Genomic DNA, 22,500 nt, shown 5'->3' with positions numbered 1-22,500 from the left:
GGGAAAGTTGTCAAAATATCTCAGAAGGCTCCACATTCTTCCAGGTTGTGAGGAATCAGAGAGACCTTCAAATTTCTAGTCTCTATCATATCACAAGACCTAAAATGGACACCTAACATTAAAAATGTCATCAAAAAAGCACCACAAAGAAGGTTCTTCCTGCGCCAACTCAGGAAGCTCGAACTGCCCAAGAAGCTGCTGATCCAGTTCTACAGAGGAATGATTGAATCTGTCATCTGCACCTCTATAACTGTCTGGGTTGGTTCTGCAACCCAACAAGACAGACACAGACTCCAGAGAGTAATTAGGACTGCAGAAAAAAACAATAGCTACCAGCCTTCCTTCCATGGAGGACCTGTATACTGCAAGAGTCAAAAAGAGGGTTGTGAAAATATCTACAGACCCCTCACATCCCGGACATAAATTGTTTCAACTCCTTCCCTCAAAACGACGCTATAGAGCCCTGCACGCCAGAACAACTAGACACAAGGACAGTTTTTTCCTGAACGCCATCACTCTGCTAAACAAATAATTCCCTCAGCACTGTCAACTTGTTTACTAAGACTGTATTGCTATTATTCCTCTACTATTAGATTATAATAACACTTCCTAGTACCTATCTCTTCCCACTTATGACTACAACCATGCTGCTTGTATCTTTACAATTTGTGTTCTTTTGTTTGTTCCCTAGTATGATTTGATTGCTTATTAGTAACCGATGACTATCACTAAGTGTTGTACTCCCATCTGTCAGAAATGGTGTGGGGCTGGACTCCCATCTGTCAGAAATGGTGTGGGGTCTTCTGCTTGGGCAGGGGGTTTGGACTAGATGACCTACAAGGTCCCTTCCAACTCTGATTATCTGTTATCTATTGATGAATGGATATTATTTTTTCTTTATGTACACTGAGAGCTTATGCACCAAAGACAAATTCCTTGTGTGTCCAATCACACTTGGCCAATAAAGAATTCTCTATTCTATTCTATTCTATTCTATTCTATTCTATTCTATTCTATTCTATTCTATTCTTTCCTTATTCTCTTCTCTTCTCTTCTCTTCTCTTCTCTTCTCTTCTATTCTATTCTATTCTATTCTATTCTATTCTATTCTATTCTTTCCTTATTCTATCCTATCCTGTCCTGTCCTGTCCTATCCCTATCCCTATCCCTATCCAGTTCGCTTCATGTATGGCTCAGAGGGGTTTGAAGTGGGTAGTGATGCAGCTGCAGTGCGGCTTCTGGTCCGTGGTCGTCCTTCTCATCTTCTGTGTGGGGTGTGAGTCTGCTTTTACGTGGAAGTGTGGTGGTGGCATCTTGTGTGGCCCTCGTGGGTGTGGGTCTGGTGTCATTCATCATGTTAGGTACTCGTCTGTTCATGAGGGCGGGTTTCCAAATGGCTGGTAAGCGGGAGGTGTCATCTCTTTTATTCATGCTGTGTGGGCGTTTCTATCTCTATGGCTTCTCTGATTACCCTGTTGTTGAAGTGTTCGGTTTTGGCGATAGTTCTGGTATTTTTAAAGTCAATCTCATGTCCGTGGCTTTGAGGTGTTGGACCAGGGGAAGAGAGGTCAGTTCTTCTTTTTTTATTGAGTTCTTATGTTCTTCAACGCGAGCACTTATTCTTCTGTTAGTTTGTCCAATGTATGTGGTGGGGCAGGCGGTGCAGATGGATAGATACTCCTTGGTTTTCTAGACTCGATTTTTGTCTTTAGGGTTTCATATGGATGGATAGAGTGGATAGGTATTTAGGTGATTCTGATTTGTAGCAGATATGCTGTAGATTAATGATGGATGTGGATGGATGGATTTTTGGATGCTGATTCATGATGGATGGAGGATTGTCTGTGATGATAGATGATATAGATTAGTAGATAATGATGATGACTTGGATGGGGTTTATGTGCTTGATGATTGATGATCTTAGATCTTTGATAGATTGGATTGAATAGGGTTGGGGATCTAGAGATCGGTTTGGACTGCTGGTCCTCTAGACCTCTGAAGGGAGGCTTTGTGGTAAGGTACGGGGGAAAGAATTCTTTCTTTGGAATCCATTACCTGAGTACGTAAGGAATTGAGAGTGTTTAGTTCGTTTTTAGGTGTTGTTCATCACTAAGCATTTTGTTCTGCTGAGATGAGTGTCTCAGCTACAGAACTGATCTGTGCTGGGTGGTGGTGTGAGAGTGCATGTAGATAGCGGTTTGTATGTGTTTTCTTCTGGTAGATGGTGTGTCCTAGGGAGCCATTGGGTTTTTGTATACCAAGACATCTAGGAAGGAAGTTGATTGTTAGCTTCTGTTTCCATGGTGAATTGTATTTTGGGGTGTAGGCTATTGAGGTGTGTGAGGAAGTTGTTCAGTTTTTCTTTCCCGTGTGGCCAGATTATGAAGGTGTCATCTACGTATCTGAGCCAGAGTTTGGGTTTGTGATCATATTTTTCTAGAGCTTGTGTTTCAAAGTGTTCCATGTAGAGGTTTGCGATGACAGGTGAGAGGGATGATCCCATGGGTGCTCCTTCTATTTGTTTGCATTTTTGTCCGTTGTAGGTGAAGTATGTATTGGATAGACACAAGATGCCACCACCACACTTCCACGTAAAAAGCAGACTCACACCCACACAGAAGATGAGACACGACCACAGACCAGAAGCCGCACTGCAGCTGCATCACTACCTACTTCAAACCCCTCTGAGCCATACATGAAGCAAACTGACCCCCACCATGAAGATGCGGCACGACCACGAACTCGAAGCCAAACAGCAAGATCACAGCTCACCAGCTCAAATCCCCCAGTAACTAAGACCAACCTGAGCACAACCAAGCCCCCACCTGAACAGAACACACCTCCAGCCAATCAGAACATGGCCAACCCCCAACCAATCAGAACACAGCCAAACCCCCAACCAATGAGAACACACCCCCACCCAATCAGAACACAGCCAAGCCCCCACCCAATCAAGTCACACCCCACTAGCAGTTAAAAGGAAGAAGCAGCTGCAAGCTCACATCACTCTGAGAAGCACAGAGCTGAAGACAGAAGCCTGAAGATGATGAATGAGACTTCATCGAAACGTTGCCTAGATACTTCCAATCTTACGTGGAGAAAACCCGACAACCAAAGATCCACATACAATACCGCGAGAACCTCAGAAATAAATATATATATATATATATATATATATTTCTGAGGTTCTCGGTATTTGTATGTGGATCTTTGGTTATTCGGGTTTTCTCCCGTTTTCTCCGCGTTATGTTTTCTTAAGTTTTCGGGTACTCACATGTATGGTGTTCGGCTTGGTTCGGTATTTTCCCACGTCATTGTAGTTCTTTTAAAGTTGTAGCAACGTTTCAGCAGAATCTCATCTGCCATCATCAGGCTTCTGTATTGTGTCTGTCTGTGGGTCAGACTTTTACAGTGGTTTCAGATTTAAATTTGGGGCAGCCTATTGCTGTGCCGGAATGGTTTTTTCTTCATCCTGATTGGTTGGGAGTCTTGGTCTGTGTTTATTGGTCTTGGAGTTTGCTGTGTTCTGCTTGATGGGTGTCTCTGATATCTTCTGTCTGTTTTTGGCTCTTTTTGTATCTTGATTGGCTGGCAGCATTGTGTTACTTTAATGGAGGCCTTTAGTGCAGCTTGGCTTCGGGTAAATGGACGGCTATCATTAGTTAGGAAGCTGGGTTTCATCTGGGTGCCTGGTTGGGGTGTGTTTGAGCTGGAGGTATCAGGGGGATCTGTTTGTGCCCAGGTGTTTGCCTGGCTTGTGGTGTGGAGATTTTTTTGTTTGTGAGTGCAGGTTTCCAAATGATTGACAGCCTGGTGGAATCATCTCTTCTGTTCATGCTTTCTGGTCTTTTTTCAATCTCTATGGCTTCTCTGATGACTCTGTGGCTAGGGTTTTCCATAGTGGCCAGGGTTTTGGTGCCATTGAAGTTGATGCTATGACCTGTAGCTTCCATGTGTTGGACTAGTGAGGAAGTGTGTTCCAGCTTTTTGACTGCATTTTTGTGTTCATCCAGGCGGGTACTTATTCTTCTATTGGTCAATCCAATGTATGTGGCCGGGCATGATGCACAGGGGACTTCGTATATGCCTTGGTTTTCCAGGTCAATTTTATATATATTCTTATATATATATATTCTTATATATTCTTATATATTCTATAAGTTTTTGCGGGTACTTACATGTATGGCATTCAGCTTTGTTCGGGTATTTTCCCACGTCATTGTAGTTGTTCTTTTAAAGTTGTAGCAACGTTTCGGCAGAATCTCATCTGCCATCATCAGGCTTCTGTATTGTGTTAGTCTGTGAGTCAGACTTTCACAGCCGTTTCTGTTTTAAATTTGGGGCTAGCCTACTGCTGTGCCAGAATGGTTTTTTTTCTTCTTCATCCTGATTGGTTGGGAGTCTTGGTCTGTGTTTATTGGTCTTGGAGTTTGCTGTGTTCTGCTTGATTGGTGTTTCTAATATCTTCTGTCTGTTTTTTGGCTCTTTTTGTATCTTGATTGGCTGGCAACATTGTGTTACTTTATTGGAGGCCTGTGGGCAGCCAGGGAGATATATCCAGGGGTGGGATTCCCAAAAATGACAAAAAAAACCACATAGACTTGAAACCAGAGATATTTTTATTGGGAATTTTACCTGAAATATACAGTAAGGAATTGAAATATTTGATCGTAAATGTATTAATTAGGATTGTATTTGCTAAAAACTGGAAAAATGAGAAAATACCAACACAATAGGAAGTTATTAAGAAAATACTGGAACGTGCTGAAATGAGTTAGATTGACATTTGAAATCAGAGAACAAGAAGATAAACAATTTTATAAGATTTGGGATCTAGTCTATCAACGGTTAGACAATGAAATATGGTAATGCAATACGTAGGTTTTTAAAATATAATAAATATATGAAGATGTATTATTTTTATTATATCTACAAAATGATTATAGGGTAGATTTGAGATGATAATATGAACCGCTATAAACCAAATTAAGTAAAATATGGATTACCTTGTAAAAACATGAATGAATAATACTATAGTCAAATGATTGATTAATAGAGATATTAATGTATTTAGGAATATTTGATTGACAATAAAAGAACATATACAATATAATTGTAAGTGAAGACTGTGAAGTGGAAGCACGAAACAATCTGTAAAAATCACAGCAACCGGTTCGCTGCCTGGTTGCTGGGTGGGCGTGGCCATGGTGGGTGTGGCCTACCGGAACTTCTGGGAGGGCCGTTTTTCGCCTTCCCCAGAGTCCCGAGGCTTCCCTCGGGCCTCTGGGAGGGCAAAAATGGCCTCCTCTGGGCTCCAGAGGCCCTCGAGAAGCTGAAAATAGGCCCGTTTCTGGACTTCCGGAAGGCCCATTTTTCCCCCTCCCAGAGCCTCCGCAGGGACTCTGTCCTTACCTGCATCCAAAACGGGCCACATGGAGACTCCTGGGAGGGGAAGGGAGTGTTGTGTAGAGTTGTAATTGCAGGAATATTCTTATCTTGGATGGCAAACCTCAGGTAATGAATGTTTACACAGCAAATACAACTCAGGCAAACAATGTCGCTAATGTAAAGGAGGATTAGAGAGAGGAAGTAAACGTATGTTAGACTTTAACTAGAGATAATTAATTGTGTTAATTACTATGCTAAACAGTAACGAAAGTTAAGCAATAACCAAAGTTAACCAATGTTGGAGGATTACTGAAAAATGTGTATAAATGCAAGACTAGACTCCAATAAAGATCATCATGATTCAGTTGATCATGATCAAACACCTCGACTGCCTCGTCATTACAACAGGGTTGGGCGGGGCCAGCTGGTCGGTTCAATTACCAGTTCAGCAGGGGTGGGATTCAAAAAGTTTTACCGCTGGTTCGGTGGGCGTGGCTTGGTGGGCACATGGGTGCACACCCTTTGCATGTGTGTGTGCATCCCAAACACACATTTTGCGCAGGCACAGAGGCATTATAACTCACCTCCTGCAAGCCTGCACTCTGCCGGTTGCTTCGGCAGCTACCGCGCAGCACTCTTGACTGCTCAGCCGGCCTCTGCCCTTCCCCAGCCTCCTCCACAACCTCCGGAGCCACACTTCCACTCCCTGTTGGCCGTTCCTCTCCCTCAGAGTCCGTCTCCCCCAGGGGCATGACAATGTGTGTTAGGGATGTGTCTATGTACTTTCTTCTGAGAGCAGGCCACAGCTGCACTTCAAAAGCAGAGGATAAAGGTGAGTTTGGGAGCCCTAGCGGACAGGTAAGCTCAACAGCAGAGTGGCATAGAGAAGTGGTTTGGTCTCCGCCGCTCATCGCCGCTACCGGCTCGGCAGAACCAGGCCGAACCGGTATAATCCCACCACTGCAGTTCGGCGAACTACATGTCAATTTAACAACCAGTTCACCCAAACCGGTCCAAACCGACTGAATCCCATCCTTGGAGCTTTCTCAAAGGACGAAGAGGAAAACGTCTAAAAGAAAGTATAAAGCAAAGGAGGAGTCAAAAAATGCTTGGCATCAACGAAGCTCAGAATGTGCCGAGGTTTGCAAGAAATGCCCCGAACCACATCAAAAGCAAGGACTTGGCTATGTCTGAATCAAAGGTTAAGATTAAAATAGAAACCTTTGTGGTCATTTGTTACTGTGAAGGCACTGGCCCACATTAAAAATGGAATTCTGTGGCCTGCTCTGAGAAGAAAGTATATATATACACATCCATAACACACATCGTCATGCCCCTGGTGGAGACGGACTCTGAGTCAGAGGAGGAACAGCCAACGGAGTGGAAATAGGGCTCCAGAGGTTGTGGAGGAGGCTGGGGGAGGGCAGGGGTCAGCTGAGCAGAGGAGGATCCAGGCCCATCCCCTCTCCATCCTAGAGCATGCAGGGAGGAGAGGATCAGGGAAAAACAGGCACGATATTCCCCTCTGGAAAAAAAAATCGGGGCCAGCCAAAAGAGACCCCGCACCACGCGCCAAGAAATCGCACACACAACACCAATGCTACACACCCTTCTGTTGTGACTCGGAGGTCTGAGCCTGCCTTGTTAGAAGATACAGACTTAAGCAATGAGGAAGAGAGGGATTTGGCCTCGAGGTTTGAGCCTGCTTTGCTGGAGGACACAGACTTGAGCCAGGAGGAAGAGGAGGATTTGGCTCTGAGGTTTGAGCCTGCTTTGCTGGAGGATTCGGAATCATCTTCCTCCCCAGGACCTTCCTCCCTGGTTGTGCCTCAGGTGTCGGCAGATAATCAGGAGAGCGTAGCGGAGCCTCTGGCTGAGGATCAAACTGAGGAATGTTGGTTTGATGCAAGGCAAAGACGTAGACATAGACGTGAAATGCAACGTAAAAGGAAATGTCAAATCAGGGACTGAGATGAGAAACTGACACGCTCCTCAGGGAATAAAAGGGGGCGTGTTAGCTCTGAATCCTCGTTCGGGACAACTTGTTTATTTGGGATAGAAGCTTTGACAAATTCTCTGTGTGCAGTTTGCCTTTGATTTATGGTCTTGTCTTGTTATCAGACTTGGCAGGCAGCTTTTGGAAGACTGCCAAGGACTTCTCCAGCCAAAGGAATTTAACTCTGTCGTTCCTGGTCCTGTCTGTTTATTTATATTCCTTTGGAAATTTGGACTCTCACCTCGTGGTCACAGGTGAGACAGAACACCCTTCCTTTCCAGCTGGTCAGGTGTGGATCAGCTCCGGAGCTGGGCAGCCGCTTCCTGGTGGCGGGGCTGAGGCCGCCGCCTGGGGAGCACCCGCTGCTTTCCCTCACCAGGGCCGGGCGGTGGCGTGTTGCCCTGCGCCGCATGGCCCCCACCTGGCAGCGTGCTTCTCGGCACGAGGCAGCCAGGTTGCCCAAGGAGCCTGGCCGGCCAGGTGAGAGGAAGGCAGCAAGGGCCCTGCCAGGCTGGGGCGGAAAACCCGCTTGGCAAGGGGCCGGGGAAGCCTGCGGGCGGAGGACCAAGCATGCTGGGAGGCAGAGAATCGGCCGAGGCCGTCAGATGGAGAGACGGCTGGTCTGCACCGGTGCCGCTGCTGCCATCGCAAAGCCGCCGCGCGGCTCTTCCTTTTTGCCTTTCCCTTCCCGAGGCAACACAGGACTGGAGCCGCGCGGAGCCGCGCCGGCGATAGCAACTCCTGACTCAGGGGCCTCCGAGGGGAGGGGAAGGAGGAGAGAAGGGGGGAAGGGGGGGTGATTCCCCAAAAACATCGGAATTCGATTTTAATCAGAAGAATATCATGTCTGGAAAAACATGGTCTACTTGGGAGAAGAGGGCCATGATCCCCTTGATGGGTTGCAGGTGTGAGATCTGCATAAGAGTTTGGACCTGTGTGCTAGCAAACGCTGGAGACAAGCGTGTTTTTTCCTGGATGAGGTTTATCTTGGTTGGCGTTCTTCCAAAGGACCGTACCTGGTTATCTTCCTGAAGTTTGTAATTATTTATCCTAATCTGTCGTGGAACTTTCTTCAGTGCGGTTTCTTTTTGGTTTTTGCTTCGTTGTCTGCTATTTGAGTTTGAACTGCGTTTCTTTCGTTTGGAATGTTATTTTGAAAATAATTTAATCTCCAGCTGTGAACAATTGAACAGTGAAGCCAAATTGAAGGCATTAAAGGACCTTTATTAATGTTTTGGTTTTCGTTATGTTTGTGGTACACACCAGGTCATCACACACGTATACACATGCTATATACACACACATACATATGTAGAATAGGATAGAATAACAGAGTTGGAAGGGACCTTTTGAGGTCATCTAGTTCAACCCCCTGCTTAGGCAGGAAACCCTACACCACTTCAGACAAGTTTGGCTAGGATCTCAGGCGGGTTACGAAAAGAGCAGATTTCTGAGCATTTGGCTAGGAATGTAAGAGCTGACAAGAGCCAGCCAGAATGTGTCACAATGAGCAATAATCGCCTTTTTTGGATAGCATGCCTGGCTGGGGGAATGGGCCCCTTAATGAACCTTGATCTCGGCACAATCTCTCTCGATATCCGTGTTTAAAAAATGGTACAAATTAAATAATAATGATGATGATGATGATGATAAGCAGATTATGTGAAAGACAATGTTGAACCAGCTTTGATGGAGGTCAACAACAGGAAGCTGCTCAAAGTGCAGCAAACCAAGAAACAATATAGGAAAACAGCGATGCAAACTCGGGCTGACAGCTGGTGTAACAAAGCACCGCATGGATAGTTCCTTGAAAAGATCCAAGGAAAAGTAGATATGGAAAAGACCTGGTTATGGCTGACCAACGGAACACTGGAGAAAGAGACAGAAGGCCTGATTCTTGCAGCCCAGGAACAAGCCACCAGAACGAATGCAATCAAAGCCAGAATAGAAAAATCTGCTGATGACCCCAAATGCAGACTCTGCAAAGAAGCGGATAAAACCACTGTTCACATACTGAGCTGTTGCAAGACAATAGCTCAGACTGACTACAAACAGTGTCACAACACAGTCGCTCAGATGGTCCACTGGAATTTGTGTCACAACTATCATTTGCCTGTAGCAAAGAACTGGTGGGATCATAAGCCTGAGAAAGTGATCGAAACTGAGCATGCAAAACTACTGTGGGACTTCTGAATACAGACTGACAAAGTTTTGGAACACAATACCCCAGATATCATGATTGTGGAGAAGAAAAAAGTGTGGATCATCGACATTGCCATACCTGGGTGACAGCAGAATCGACGAGAAACAACTTGAAAAAGTCACCAGATATCAGGACTTGAGAATCGAACTGCAGAGACTCTGGCACAAACCAGTGCAGGTGGTTCCAGTGGTACTGGGCACACTGGGTGCTGTGCCTAAAGACCTAGGTGTTCTATATTAGCATACTCCAAATCCTGAATCCTGATTGGTCCATACGGACCACAACCTGATTGGCCAATTAAGCGGCCGTGATTGGCGCGCTAAGAATCAACCGCGATTGGCCGAGCCGATCGCGGGAGATTCAAAGCCCTGTCATTGGCCTCCAAGCCGCGAGCGATTCCTATATGAAGGGTTGCCACGGCTCCAAGGTCCTGTACTGGTCTATATACCAAATAAAGAGCTGAATGAACACTTTTGGTCTCGCGTCTCTGTGGGAACCGATCTACCCGATCTAACACTAGGTAAGCACTTAAGAACAATTGGCACTGACAAGATCACCCTTGGTCAGCTGCAGAAGGCCACCTTACTGGGATCTGCTCCCATAATCTGCTGATATACCAAACAGTCCTAAACGCTTGGGAAGGGTTCGACTAGTGATTTGTGATACGAAACCCAGCATAGTCATCTCGTTTGCCGTGTACACTGTCGTTTTTGTGTTGTTTATTATTATTATTATTATTATTATTATTATTATTATTATTATTATTATTATTATTATTATTAACAACAATAATAATAATAGAAGAGAAAGAATTGGAGAAGATAACAAAATACAAAGACCCACAACTAGAAATAGAATGACTATGGCAAAGGCAAGCAAGGGTGGTACCAATAGGAATAGGCGCCTTGGCTGCAGTCCCAAAACAACTTGGAGCAGCCCTTGAACGTCATCGGCATTGACACATTTGCCCCCAGTCAATTGCAGAAGGCAGCTTTCCTTTGAACAGCTTCCATCCTGCGGTGATATCTGGAACACCATCAAACATCCAGATTTGCCTATCCCCATATCCTTGGGAAGGACTTGATAGGTAGACAAAAATGCCAAACCCAGTCTGAACATCTGGTTGACTATGAGATGAAGATGAAGATGAAGAAGGAGGAGGAGGAGGAGGAGGAGGAGGAGGAGGAGGAGGAGGAGGAGGAGGAGGAGGAAGAAGAAGAAGGAGGAGGAGGAGGAGGAGGAGGAGGAGGAGGAGGAAGAAGAGGAGGAAGAAGAAGGAGAAGGAGAAGGAGAAGGAGAAGGAGAAGAAGAAGAAGAAGAAGAAGAAGAAGAAGAAGAAGAAGAAGAAGAAGAAGAAGAAGAAGAAGAAGAAGAAGAAGAAGAAGAAGAAGAAGAAGAAGAAGAAGATGATGATAGAGGAGGAGGAGGAGAAGAAAACGAAGGAGGAGGAAAATGGAGTGAGGTTTTTTTTTGTTCTGCCATCTTACCAGGAAGGAAGTGAACCAAGGGGGGCGAAATTACAAGTAAATTAAGTGGGGATAGAAATATGGAGGAATTTCATGATGTTAGGAATTGTAAGCCACTGGAACAGCCTGCTTCATGAAGTAGCATCTTTCCACTTCCTGGGGCTTCTTCAAGAGTTCCATCCAGGTGTTACCGCAGACTTTCCAGCACAGGCAGTCCTCAACTTACAACAGTTTGTTTAATGACCGTTCAGAATTACAATGAACAAAGGGACCAACGACCGTGATTCACACTTACGACCGTTGCAGCAGACCCCCTGTGGCCACGGGACCAAAACTCAGATGGCACAACCAGGTCATATTTACGACAGTCGCAGTGTCTGCGGATTAGGGGATTCCTTTTTGGTGACCAGCAAAATCGATGGGGAAGCCGGATTCACTTAACGACTGGGTCATTCACTAAACAAGGCTAGCTAGATCCACCCTCCAAAGCAAAACACAGAAGGAAGAGTTGTAAATATTAACATTCACCGATGAGTAACGAGGACGAAGCTCTCCTAGCAGCCACAATCCAATGCTCTCTGTCATACAGGATGTATAAAAATAGATGATATGAAAATTGGAGAAGCGAGTGGAGTCTTGGATGGATGTTTGGGGGAAAGGGCTTTGATATGCAGATGATACTAAGCTGGCAGGAAGAGCTAACACCTAAGAAGGTAGGCTCAAGATCCAGATGGATCTTGATAGACTAGAACCCTGGGTAATATTTAACAAAATGAAATTTAATGTAGAGAAAAGTAAAGTCCTGCACTTAGGCAAGAAAAACCCATATAGACTGGGTGAAACCAGACTCAATAGCAGGAACTGGGAGAGGGATCTTGGAGTCTTAGTGGACAACCAGCTAAATGTGAGCCAGCCGTGTGTAGCAGCAGCCAAAAAAGCCAACGCAATCCTAAGTTGCATCAACAGAGGGATACAATCGAGATCAAGGGAGGTACTAATACCACTCTGTAAACCCTTAGTAAGGCCACACCTAGAGTACTGCATCCCGTTTTGGTTGCCACACTATAAAAAAGATGTTGAGACTCTAGAAGAGAAGAGAAGAGCAACCAGGAGGATTAGGGGACTGGAGACTAAAACATACGACAAACTGTTGCAGGAACTGGGCCTGGACTAGTCTAGAGAAGAGAAGGACCAGGGGAGACAGGAGAGCAGTCTTCCAATATTTGAGGGGCTGCCCCAGAGAGGAGGAAGGGGTCAAGCTATTAACTAAAGCACCTGTAGGCCAGACAAGGAAGAATGGATGGAAGCTGAACAAGGAGAGATTCAACCTGGAAATAAGGAGAAACTTTCTGACAGTGAGAACAATCAACCCATGGAACAGAAGTTGCCTTCGGAAGTTGTGGGAGCTTCATCACTTGAGACTTTCAAGAAGAGATTGGACTCTCATCTGTCAGAGATGGTGTAGGGTCTCCCGCTTGGGCAGGGGGTTGGACTAGATGACCCACAAGGTCCCTTCCAACTCTGATTATCTGTTAAATCTGAAAAGCTTAATTCTGACATCTTCAGTATCCAATCAGAATAGAGCTGGAAGGGAAGAGGAGAGGGTCCATTTATTTTCCAAAGCACCAGAAGGCAAGACAAGAAACAATGGGTGGAAACTAATCAGGGGGAGAGAAAGGGAGAGACTTTTGGCTTCATGCAAGGAAAGCAGCAGAAGCAGCAGAAGTCTTTCTTTCTCTCCCCCAAACTCTGCCAGAAATGAGTCTTTGCCTCTTGGAGCAGGAGGCCTTGCAGGGTCCCAAAGACTCATTTCTGGCTGAGTTTGGGGGAGAGAAAGAAAGACTTTGGCTGCTTTCCTTGCGTGCAGCCAAAAGCAGAAGCAGAAAGAAGCGGAAAGAAGCAGCCCGGTGGCCAGAAGACGTGATGAACACTCTTTTACTGCACAACACATGGGCAGACTTTGCCATGGCTTCAACTGGGAAGCTGTGAGCATCCTCAACAAAGCCAGGTCCCAAAATGCTAGAGAATTCCTAGAAGCCTGGCACTCAGACAAACTGGCTATCAACAGGCACATAGAGATAAACAACGTTTAGAAGCCATTCAAGAGAGACGATCAAAACAGCTCAAAAGAAAAAGAAAAAACCAAAACTCTTCCTGGCCAGCAATCAACACCCAGATAAGCAGAGATTAACACTAAAATTAACCTCAGACTAACAATCAAGAAGTAAAGGATGCCCCCCAATCAAGAAACTGCCAACTCAGATAAACCATCAAACATAAACAACAGCCTAACAAAATAAGCACCAAGAACATTCACACTGATACAGCAACCACTTGCATAAGAGAGAAACCCCTTCTCCCTTCCAGCATGGTTGATGTTCCCTAGTTTGGACATTAAACGTCTGCAAGAAAACAACACAGCTTACCCACACTGAGCACCAAGGACTCCCCAGTCCTCCTCCTCCTCCTCCTCCTCCTCCTCCTCCTCCTCCTCCTCCTCTCTCAAACTCCCCTCCCCTCTAGCACTGATGATGTTTCCTAGCTGGATAATGAAATATCTGCAAAAAAACTCCCACGAAACTCAGAATACACCAAGGACCCCACTGTTCTCCTCCTCCTCCTCCTCCTCCTCCTCCTCCTCCCCTCTCTGCAAACCCCACAAACCCCTCCTAGCAGTGATAATGTTACCTAGTTGGGTCATGAAACATCTGCAAGAAAACCACCAAGCTCAAAGAGCATTAAGGACCCAGAGTTGTTGCTACTTTTGTCTCCTCCTGCTACTCTTCCTCCTTCTCCTTCCCTCCCTCCTTTCTAGCACTTCTGTTACCCAGTTGGGTCATGAAACATCTGCAAAAAATCCACCAAGCTTACAGAACACTAAGGACCCCACAATCGTCATCTTCCAAGCTCAAAGAAAGAGGATCCAGAGGAGTCCCCTCCTCCTCCTCCTCCTCTTCCTCCTCCCTCTTCCTCCTCTTCCTCTTCCTCCTGCTCCTCCTCTTCCTCATGCTCCTCCTCCTCCTCTTCCTCCTCCTCCTCTTCCTCCTCCTCCTCTTCCTCTCCTCCTCTCCTCCCTCCTGCTCCTCCTCTTCCTCCTCCTCTTCCTCCTCTTCCTCCTCCTCCTCTTCCTCCTCCTCCTCTTCCTCCTTTTTGCAAACTCCACTCCCTTCTAGCACAGAAGATGTTACTTAGTTGGGTGATGAAACATCTGCACAAAATCTACCCAGCTCAGAGAGCACCAAAGACCCTACAGTCCTCCTCCTCCTCCTCTTCCTCCTCCTCTTCCTCCTGCTCCCTCTCTCCTCCTGCTCCTCCTCTTCCTCATGCTCCTCCTCCTCCTCTTCCTCCTCCTCCTCTTCCTCCTCCTCCTCCTGCTCCTCCTCTTCCTCCTCTTCCTCCTCCTCCTCTTCCTCCTCCTCCTCTTCCTCCTCCTCTTCCTCCTCCTCTTCCTCCTCCTCTTCCTCCTCTTCCTCCTCCTCCCTCCTCCTCCTCCTCTCCTCCTCCTCTCCCTCCTCCTCCTCCTCCTCCCTCCTCCTTCCTCCTCCTCCTCTTCTTCCTCCCTGCTCCCCTCCTCCTCCTCTTCCTCTTCTTCCTCTTCCTCTTCCTCCTCCTCTTCCTCCTTTTTGCAAACTCCACTCCCTTCTAGCACAGAAGATGTTACTTAGTTGGGTGATGAAACATCTGCACAAAACCCACCCAGCTCAGAGAGCACCAAAGACCCTACAGTCCTCCTCCTCTTCCTCTTCCTCCTCCATTCCAGAAACCCCACTCTCTTCTAACACTGATGGTGTTATCTGGTTGGGTCACGAAATGCCTGCCATAAAACCACCCAGCTCAGAGAGCACCAAGGGCCCCACAACAGGAAGAAGGCATGTTTTGTCCAGCCGCACAGAGACTCTCGAGACACTCATCCCCAGCTTACCACACACACACACACACACACACACACACACACACACACCCCGCATCCCACAGCGGGAGTGCCCTGCTCCAATTCCCTCATCGGCACAATGACCTCACAGGCGCCTGTGACGAGAGATTCCTTCCCCTGCAATTCCACCCGCTGCTCATCCCACAAACCTCGCTAATGGCAAACCTGGGTTTGTTCACGCACCCTAAACCACCACCGGATGAAAAAAATGCAGGGTTTGGGTGTCTTAGAAGCTGCTCCTCCCTCCCCCAAAAAAAAAACCCTCCAAAGGTCATGCAAACCCAGCTGTTATAGCAACTTGGGGTTTTTCTTTCTTTTTCTTGTGTTCCCCCGGTTTCCCAAATAATTTTTTTTGTTCCCCAATTTTCCTCGGGAGGAGGATTCCCTTTGCGTAACAACAACGCACTCTTAGCAAAGAGAAACTTTCCAGCCGACAATAAAGGAGACAAACATTCCAGATAAATGCACAGCAACCACACTTACGATCTGGGGAGCGGCGAATGCTTTCCCAGGCGCTTGCTTTGGACCAACCCTTCCCCGTGAACAAAGAGGCAAAAACGCGGTGTGACATTTCGTACCCTCTCCAAGCCGGACTTTATTTTATTTTATTTTATGTTTTTTTATTTATTTGTCGAGCATGTATTAGGTAACCGATATAAGTATAAACCTGACTATGAGTACATGAAATGGATACGAATGAAAAGGGGAGCATTAGGACAGGGACCGTAGGCACGTTGGTGCACTTATGCACACCCCTTACAGACCTCTTAGGAATGGGTATTCCCTCCCTTCCTTTCTCTCCTCCCTCCATTCTTTTTTCTCCTTCCTTCCTTCCTTCCTTCCTTCCTTCCTTCCTTATTTTACTTTTTATTTTTATTTGATTTGTCCATCGCCACAATATAATAGGTAAGTCTAAACACGAAAAGAATACAGGAACCAGGTATGAAAAGGGGGACAATAGGACAGGACGGTAGGCACGATGGTGCACTTATGCACACCCCTTACAGACCTCTTAGGAATGGGTATTCCTCTCTCTTCCTTTCTTCCTCCCTCCATTCTTTCTCTCCTTCCTTCCTTCCTTCCTTCCCTGTTCTCCTTCCTTCCCCCTTCCTTCCTTCCTTCCTTATTTTACTTTTTATTTTTATTTGATTTGTCCATCGCTTACAATATAATAGGTGTAAGTCTAAACACGAATAAGAATACAGGAACCAGGTACGAATAAATGTGGACAATAGGACAGGGACTGTAGGCATGTTGGTGCACTTATGCACACCCCTTACAGACCTCTTAGGAATGGGTATTCCCTCTCTTCCTTTCTCTCCTCCCTCCATTTTTTTCTCTCCTTCCTTCCTTCCTTCCTTCCTTCCTTCCTTCCCTGTTCTCCTTCCTTCCCCCTTCCTTCCTTCCTTATTTTACTTTTTATTTTTATTTGATTTGTCAATCGCTTACAATATAATAGGTGTAAGTCTAAACACGAATAAGAATACAGGAACCAGGTACGAATAAATGGGGACAATAGGACAGGGACGGTAGGCATGATGGTGCACTTATGCACACCCCTTACAGACCTCTTAGGAATGGGGTGAGGTCAACGGTAGAAAGTCTGAGGTTAAAGTTTTGGGGGTTTGGGGAAGAAACCAGAGAGTCAGGTGGGGTAAACATATAATATAACATAAAACAAAGTAAAATAAAATAGGACAATGTAAGTTTTAAAGCATCATAAACAAGATAAACTATAAATAATAAGACAATAAAATAAATAATAAAATAATAAAAGTAAAAAATAAATGAGACAATAAAATTAAAATGAAATAAAACATAGAACATAATGTCACATAACATATAACATAAAGCAAAGCAAAATAAAATAGGACAATATAAGTAAAAAGTAATTAGCAACATAAACTATAAATAAATAAGGCATTAAAAGAAAAAGAAAAAAAATAAGACCATAAAAGAAAACAAATAATAACATAACATGAAACAAAGTAAAATAAAATAGGACAATGTAACTAAAAAATAATAAATAAGATAATGAAATTAAATTAAAATAAATACGACAAAATGAAAAGTAAAATAAAATGAAAATAAATAAAAAATAAAAAGATAACAAAATGAAATAAAATAAAACAGATAACAAATCAAACGGATAATAAATAAAATAAAATCTGGCTGCAAAATTTTGACTGGCTGGCGTGTTGCTTCCTGAAGCTGCGGTCCAAGATTTGAAAATAGCCACACGCACAAAACAAAAAACAAAAAAAAAAAAAGAGTTAGTGCAATTCAAATAAAGTTTGCAGGAGGAGGAGGAGGAAGAGGAGGGGCAGCCGTCAAACCGCAGCTGGAAACTCGCACCCACACATCACTTTAACACAGTTGTTTGTTTTCACTTTGATTTTGTCTTTCTTGGATTACTGCTGACTTCCTCCTGGCTGCGGTGAGATTTCCAGCTCCCAAGAATCCCTGACGGATTCCAAGAAAGGACTGGCGAGGAAGGGGAGGAAGCCGTGGCGCAAGAGCCCCCAGAGTCGTCCCCCTCCCCCTCCGCTGCCTTAAAAGGAGAAAAGAGTCGTTTTCACTTGACCCCAAAATCTTTGCCTTCTACCAACGGGAGGGTCTTTAGGGGAGAGCTACGGCTACAAATCATTTTCTGCCCCCTGGCCCGCCCTACAGATGATCAGGGTTATTTCAACTTGGCAACTTTAAGATGGGTGGACTTCAATTCCCAGAATTCTCCAGCTAGCCTAAAGACTTGAAATTCACCCATACTGGCTAGGGAATTCTGGGAGTTGAAGTCCATACATTCTAACTGGGGACTTCCGGGAGTTGAAGTCCTCACATACTATCTGGGGACTTCTGGGAGTTGAAGTCCTCACATGCTAGCTGGGGAATTCTGGGAGTTGAAGTCCTCACATACTAGCTGGGGAATTCTGGGAGTTGAAGTCCTCACATGCTAGCTGGGGAATTCTGGGAGTTGAAGTCCTCGCATACTAGCTGGGGAATTCTGGGAGTTGTCCTTGCATACTAGCTGGGGACTTCTGGAAGTTGAAGTCCTCACATACTAGCTGGGGAATTCAGGGAGTTGAAGTCCTCACATGCTAGCTGGGGAATTCTGGGAGTTGAAGTCCTCACATACTACCTGGGGAATTCTGGGAGTTGAAGTCCTCACATACTAGCTGGGGAATTCTGGGAGTTGAAGTCCTTGCATACTAGCTGGGGACTTCTGGGAGTTGAAGTCCTCACATACTAGCTGGGGAATTCAGGGAGTTGAAGTCCTTGCATACTAGCTGGGGAATTCTGGGAGTTGAAGTCCTTGCATACTAGCTGGGGAATTCTGGAAGTTGAAGTCCTCATATTCTGGGAGTTGAACTCCTCACATACGAACTGGGGAATTCTGGGAGTTGAAGTCCTCATATTCTGGGAGTTGAAGTCCTCACATACGAACTGGGGAATTCTGGGAGTTGAAGTCCTCACATACGAACTGGGGAATTCTGGGAGTTGAAGTCCTCACATACGAACTGGGGACTTCTGGGAGTTGAAGTCCTCACATACTAGCTGGGGAATTCTGGGAGTTGAAGTCCTCACATACTAGCTGGGGACTTTTGGGAGTTGAAGTCCTCACATACTAACTGGGGAATTCTCGGGGTTGAAGCCCTCACACTAGCTCACACAATCAACACCCAAATGAGTGTAGATTAACTCCAAGATTAACATCAGAACAACAATCAGGTAGTAAACAAGACCTCAGTCAAGGAACTGCCTAACAAACTTAAGATCAGACATGGACATGCTCAGCTGCAGGTGATTAGCAGCCTGACACCCCTATTCGTCCTTGTCCCTCACTGCCAACTGGTCCTTAGGGCAGGCAGGCAGGCGGGAGGGAGGGAGGGGGAAAGAAGGGAGGGAGGGAGGGAAAGGAGGAAGGAAGGAAGGAGGAAAGAAGGAAAGGAGGGAAGGAGGGAGGAGGAAAGAAGGGAGGGAGGGAAGGGAGGGAGGGGGAAAGGAGGGAGGGAGGGAGGAGGAAAGAAGGAAGGGAGGGAGGGAAAGGAGGGAGGGAGGGAGGAGGAAAGAAGGAAGGGAGGAAGGAGGGAGGAGGAAAGAAGGGAGGGAGGGAAGGGAGGGAGGGAGGGAAAGGAGGGAGGGAGGGAGGAGGAAAGAAGGAAGGGAGGGAGGGGGAGGAAGGAGGAGGGAGGGAGGGAGGAGGAAAGAAGGAAGGGGGAGGGAGGAGGGAAGGGAGGGAGGAAGGAGGGAGGAGGGAGGAGGAGGGAGGGAGGGGGAGGAGGAAGGGAGGGAAAGGGGAGGGAGGGAGGGAGGAGACATGGGAAGAAGGGAGGAAGAAAAGGAGAGGATATGGTAGTGAGGGAGGGAGGAGAGGTGAGAAGGAGAGATGGGAAGGAGGGAGGAAGAAAGGAAGAGGACATAGGAGGAGGGAGGGAGGGAGAGAGGGAGGAAGGAAGGAAGGAAAGAAGGAAAGGAGGGAGGGAGGGAGGAGGAAAGAAGGAAGGGAGGGAGGGGAAAGGAGGGAGGGAGGAGGGAGGAGGAAAGAAGGGAGGGAGGGAGGGAAAGGAGGGAGGGAGGGAGGAGAAAGAAGAGAAGGGAGGGAGGGAGGGAGGAGGAAAGAAGGGAGGGAGGGAGGGAAAGGAGGGAGGAGGGGAGGAGGGAGGGAGGAGACATGGGAAGAAGGGAGGAAGAAAAGGAGAGGATATGGTAGTGAGGGAGGGAGGAGAGGTGAGAAGGAGAGATGGGAAGGAGGGAGGAAGAAAGGAAGAGGACATAGGAGGGAGGGAGGGAGAGAGGGAGGGAGGAAGGAAGGAAAGAAGGAGAGGTGGGAAGGAGGGAAGAAGAAAGGAAGGAAGAAGAAAGGAAGAGGAGATGTGAGTGAGTGTGAGTAAGAAAGGAAGGAAGGAGAGATGAGAAGGAAGGGAAAAAATGGGGTCCAGAGTGACACACTCAACACAAGAGCTACACACTCAACACCCACCGCACAGCCTGCGGGGAGCTGCTCCCCAACACTTGGCAGAGGCGCTGTGGTCCTTCTCTACCCCATTTTTGTGCTCAGGGCCGCGGTTGGCAAAGTGGACTTCAACTCCCAGAATTCCTCGCCTTTACAGAAGCAAAGCCAAGCTGAACTAAGATGGATCCCACCGTGGGGGCTTCACTTAGCGATCGATTTACTTAAGGACCAAATTGCTGGCCCCAATTACAGTGGTGAAAGGAGCACACACACAGAGCATAACGCTAAATACGGGCAGTCCTCGAGTTACGGCCAGCCTGTTGCTAAGCAAGACGGTCACGAAGTGAGTTTTGCCCCCCTTTTACGACCTCTCTTGCTACAGTCATTAAGTGAATCCCCGCGGCCGATAAGTTAGTAACCCGGTTGTTAAGGGAATCTGGTTTTCCCCCTCCCCCGTTAACTTTGTTTCTCAGAAGGTCGCAAAAGGGGATCCGGTGACCCCTTCCCCCCCCCCCAGACGCTGCGACCGTCGTAAGTACGAGTCCATTGCCGAGCGTCTGAATTGTGATGCTGGGGAATGCTGCAACGGTAGTTAAGTGTGTGTGAGGTGGGGGGGAAAGTTCACAAGTCACTTTTTTTCCCCAGTGATGTTGTCATTTCGAACGGTCACTAAATGAACCATTGTAAGTTGAGGACGGCTGGCAGGACCCGGTCCCTTTGCAAAAAAAAACCAAAAAACCAACGAAGGCACATCGAAGGAAGCCTTCCCTTGCTTGGAGGGCTTGGGGCACCCACGTTGGCACCTCCATCCTGCCTCGCCCTCTTCAAGCCCACCCACCCCCCGGGGACTGGGCTCTGGCAGACCCCACCCACACACACACACTTTTGCAGCCGTGGAAGAGGTCAAGGGTGGGTCAGGCAGGCCAAGCCTCAGCCCGAAAGGAGGACTGCCCGGCATGGGGTGGTGGACGTGCCAAGCACAAAATAAACCCACGTTCCCTGCCACCCGCTCTTGGCACCCTAAATATAGACGTCGAAGCAACAAACAGCCGGCGCGGAGGGACCTGGGCTGCCTCTCCCTCTGTCCTGAGTGGAATTCGGAGCAATACACACAACTGTATTGAGAGAGAGAGGGAGGGGAAGGGGAAGGAGGGAGGCAAAGAGAGAGAGAGAGAGAGACAGAGAGAGAGCATGAGAGACATGAGAGACAACAAGAGAGAGAAAGAGAGAGAGCATGAGAGACAAGAGAGAGACAAAAGAGAGAGAAAGAGAGACAAAAAGAGAGAGACAGAGAGAGAGCATGAGAGACAAGAGAGAGACAAAAAGAGAGAGAAAGAGAGACAAAAAGAGAGAGAAAGAGAGAGAGCATGAGAGACAAGAGAGAGACAAAAAGAGAGAGAAAGAGAGACAAAAAGAGAGAGACAGAGAGAGAGCATGAGAGACAAGAGAGAGACAAAAGAGAGAGAAAGAGAGAGAGCATGAGAGACAAGAGAGAGACAAAAAGAGAGAGAAAGAAAGACAACAAGAGAGAGACAGAGAGAGAGCATGAGAGACAAGAGAGAGACAAAAAGAGAGAGAAAGAGAGACAAAAAGAGAGAAAGAAACAGAGAGACAGGAAGAAAAACAGAGAGAAAGAGAGGGAAAGAGAAAGAGAAACAAAAAGAGGGAAAGAAGGGAAAGAGAAAGAGAGAAAGTGTGAGAAAGAGAGACAGAGAGAGAGAGTGAGAAGAAAAAGACCAAGAGAGAAAAAAGACCAAGAGAGAAAGAGAGGGAAAGAAAAAAGAGAAACAAAAGAGAGAGGGAAAGAAGGGAGAGAAGAGAAACAGCGAGATAAAGAGAGAGGGAGACAGAGAGAGAGCATGAGAGACAAGAGAGAGACAAAAAGAGAGAGAAAGAGAGACAAAAAGAGAGAGAAAGAAACAGAGAGACAGGAAGAAAAACAGAGAGAAAGAGAGGGAAAGAGAAAGAGAAACAAAAAGAGGGAAAGAAGGGAAAGAGAAAGAGAGAAAGTGTGAGAAAGAGAGACAGAGAGAGAGAGTGAGAAGAAAAAAGACCAAGAGAGAAAAAAGACCAAGAGAGAAAGAGAGGGAAAGAAAAAAGAGAAACAAAAAGAGAGAGGGAAAGAAGGGAGAGAAGAGAAACAGCGAGATAAAGAGAGAGGGAGACAGAGAGAGAGCATGAGAGACAAGAGAGAAAGAGAGAGACAAAAAGAGAGAGAAAGAGAGACAAAAAGAGAGAAAGAAAAAGAGAGACAGGAAGAAAAACAGAGAGAAAGAGAGGGAAAGAGAAAGAGAAACAAAAAGAGGGAAAGAAGGGAAAGAGAAAGAAAGAAAGTGTGAGAAAGAGAGACAGAGAGAGAGAGAGTGAGAAGAAAAAAGAGATAGAAAGAAAAAAGACCAAGAGAGAAAGAGAGGGAAAGAAAAAAGAGAAACAAAAAGAGAGAGGGAAAGAAGGGAGAGAAGAGAAACAGCGAGATAAAGAGAGAGGGAGACAGAGAGAGATGGGGAAGAGAAAGAGAAAAAAGAGGGAGAGGGAAAGAAAGGGGAAGGGAAAAGAGAGAGA

The 22,500-nt window shown here is 46.3% G+C and overlaps 1 protein-coding gene across 1 annotated transcript in view; it reads right to left on the bottom strand.

Moving 5' to 3' along the window:
• Window positions 1–22,500, bottom strand: part of ADAM33 (ADAM metallopeptidase domain 33) — a 106,002-nt gene that overhangs the window by 69,382 nt on the left and 14,120 nt on the right.

Source organism: Notechis scutatus, chromosome 4 (genome assembly GCF_049901735.1).
Source record: "Notechis scutatus isolate UNSWTSFEM ecotype Mainland chromosome 4, rNotScu1.2, whole genome shotgun sequence".
Taxonomy (NCBI): Eukaryota; Metazoa; Chordata; class Lepidosauria; order Squamata; family Elapidae; genus Notechis; species Notechis scutatus.
The sequence above is the reverse complement of the archived record's forward strand: the minus strand, read 5'-3'. Positions and strand labels throughout refer to the sequence as shown.